The sequence below is a fragment of the Benincasa hispida genome, chromosome 12 (assembly GCF_009727055.1).
Source record: "Benincasa hispida cultivar B227 chromosome 12, ASM972705v1, whole genome shotgun sequence".
NCBI lineage: Eukaryota > Viridiplantae > Streptophyta > Magnoliopsida > Cucurbitales > Cucurbitaceae > Benincasa > Benincasa hispida.
This window is the reverse complement of record NC_052360.1, coordinates 54,543,017-54,546,366: the sequence shown is the minus strand read 5'-3', so window position 1 is coordinate 54,546,366 and position 3,350 is coordinate 54,543,017.

The following is a 3,350-nucleotide window of genomic DNA, read 5'->3' as shown; positions in this document are numbered from 1 at the left end:
GATTAGTAAAGCTAATCCTTCACAGGGTTGTTCATAATCTCGGCTAAGGTCATAAAAACGCGTTTTACCCCTAAGACTTACCAGTCTTTATTCCTTAAGTTCCACCTGATCTTTAATGAACAATTGGTTTAAAGGTCCAACCTATAAACCGAACGCCTCTCTGGGCCAAGGAGAGAGGTGGGGCCCCCTTGTTTCAAGACCTGGATTTTCAGTACTAAAGGGAACAACCTATCTACTATCCCTATAATGGGTAAGAGTGAATTCCTTCTTGCACCCTATGTTCTCAACTATCCACCTGATCTTACCCCTAAAATGGGAGGCTTATTGGGCCAGCGATAATGAACTGCCCTCACCTATGCAAATCTAAGGATAATTCCGAGTGAATAGGAGTTCATAGTTAGCTCAGGATTAAGATTAAGTTACCTAGATCATCAATTAACGAAATAATCAATTTTATATATAAAACAGCGTCTAAAACGTAAAAAGTGACTATTTCATAGTTCAGTCTTATGTAAACTCTTTACATAGGATGCCTCCACTTTCATGTCTCCATATGAACAGTTTAGGATCACATCGTTTCTATTAACTACAAAATGGGCCGCATCCCTAGTGTCCCCAGAATAAGGCGCCCAACCTTATTCATATACTATAAACCATTTTGGTTATATATTTGAACTTGATCCATATTATGTCACTACATAAAGTTCAAACTTAAACTTAATAGCCTCGGATCCTTAGTTTATTGAATTCATGAATATAGAATTTAATTTTACTAAATATTTACAATAACAGCTTTATTGAACAAGAATATGATATTACAAACTACGAGTTTTTGGACATAAAATCCAACAAACTCCCACTTGGACTAAAACTCCTAGTAGGATCAAACGATGCTGAATTTAACTGTGAGAATTAATATTACATATGAGTAAAATAAACATATGAATACAATAAACTAGGGCATTCACAACCAACATAATCTCCCACTTGTCCTATTTTAGAAATATCGTAGACCTAAACTCTATAGGTGACCTATAGGTGGATCATGCCTTAAGTGATAACCAAAATGGTCTGTAGTATATGGATATAGAAGGGAAACCTTATCCTAGTAATGCTACGAATGCAGCCCGCTTTGTAGAATAGTTACAAATGTTGTGACTTGCTACAGATGGTCTGATCCTGAACATTAATGTGGAGACATACGAGCGGGAGCGTCCTATACAAAGGAGTATAAGACTGGACTACGAAGTGTTATAGTCTTGTTATATAACGTCGTTCATGACAGAGACTTCACTTCACTAGGATGACCATAAGTAACATGACCTCAATCTTGAGTGAGTTGGAAACTCTTACCTTTGAGGGCGGTCTTTTGATTTGCATGGGTGCGAGTAGCCAGATTGTCGACTCAAACCTACCACTTTGGGGATTCGTCTGATTTGGGAGCTGGGAACTTAGCTACACAAGATGTAAACTCTTACATAGGATGCCTCCACTTTCATGTCTCCATATGAACAGTTTAGGATCACATCGTTTCTATTAACTACAAAATGGGCCGCATCCCAGTGTCCCCAGAATAAGGGCGCCCACCTTATTCATATACTATAAACCATTTTGGTTATATATTTGAACTTGATCCATATTATGTCACTACATAAAGTTCAAACTTAAACTTAATAGCCTCGGATCCTTAGTTTATTGAATTCATGAATATAGAATTTAATTTTACTAAATATTTACAATAACAGCTTTATTGAACAAGAATATGATATTACAAAACTACGAGTTTTTGGACATAAAATCCAACAAACTCCCACTTGGACTAAAACTCCTAGTAGGATCAAACGATGCTGAATTTTAACTGTGAGAATTAATATTACATATGAGTAAAATAAACATATGAATACAATAAACTAGGGCATTCACAACCAAACATAATCTCCCACTTGTCCTATTTTAGAAATATCGTAGACCTAAACTCTATAGGTGACCTATAGGTGGATCATGCCTTAAGTGATAACCAAAATGGTCTGTAGTATATGGATATAGAAGGGAAACCTTATCCTAGTAATGTACGAATGCAGCCCGCTTTTGTAGAATAGTTACAAATGTTGTTGACTTGCTACAGATGGTCTGATCCTGAACATTAATGTGGAGACATACGAGCGGGAGCGTCCTATACAAAGGAGTATAAGACTGGACTACGAAGTGTTATAGTCTTGTTATATAAACGTCGTTCATGACAGAGACTTCACTTCACTAGGATGACCATAAGTAACATGACCTCAATCTTGAGTGAGTTGGAAACTCTTACCTTTGAGGGCGGTCTTTTGATTTGCATGGGTGCGAGTAGCCAGATTGTCGACTCAAACCTACCACTTTGGGGATTCGTCTGATTTGGGAGCTGGGAACTTAGCTACACAAGATGGAATTCACTCATTCTCCAAAGTAGGGTAAGTAGATAGATTTCTCCCTTAAGGGTTGATTCCAGGCTTGAACGATATGACGACATACACCTTCTCATGGCTTGAGAAGTGTCCACACATAGTAGGAGCTTGAGAGGTGTCCACACATAGTAGGACTATGTTTGTATTGTTAATTAGAGGGATTATGGTACTTAAGAAGTTAGATGTAATTACAGCCATATTTTTACTATAGATCGTGCATCTTTTGCTAAACGATCAAGCACCCGTCTATGCGATAGACACATCTTCTCTCCCACTTGCTTGTCATAATAAACTATCGTTGTTACCTCTTCACCTCTACTAAATCCAACAGAGTTCATACCTTCTGGATTCTCACTTCGAGAATACCGAGGTCACCGAGTGGTTGTGTCCTCCTTGCTGCCTTGTTCGTGTTGGAGGCCATTCGGTGGTAGACGACAGCGAGATTTGGTGGATGATAGACTTGGCTTGCACAGCGACAGCGAGAATTGCTGGACTGATGAGAGAAAGAGTTCAAAGGAAGAAAAGTTCTTCAAGAGGTATGTCTCTCGTCCCTTTGTTGTTAAGTGAAAAGCATGTCGTAATTTGTCTACAGTGTATGTCAACTTTGTTCCTTCCAAGAGTGTTGCGAGAACACCTTTGGAGTTGCGGATGCCCAGCACATGTGCTTTTAAGGCTAATCCAAAGAAATTAGAACCATGGTCGAGGTTGTGCCTCTTTGTAGGCTACCCCAAAGGTACACGAGAGGGTTACTTTTATGATCCTACGGATAAACAGAGTGTTGTGTCTACAAACGCTACCTTACTGAAGGAGGATCGTATTAGGGAGCACAGTCCACGTAGTAAGATCATGTTACGTGAGCTTTCCAATGAAACTACTGAAACTTCAATAAGAGTTGTTGGAATGGCC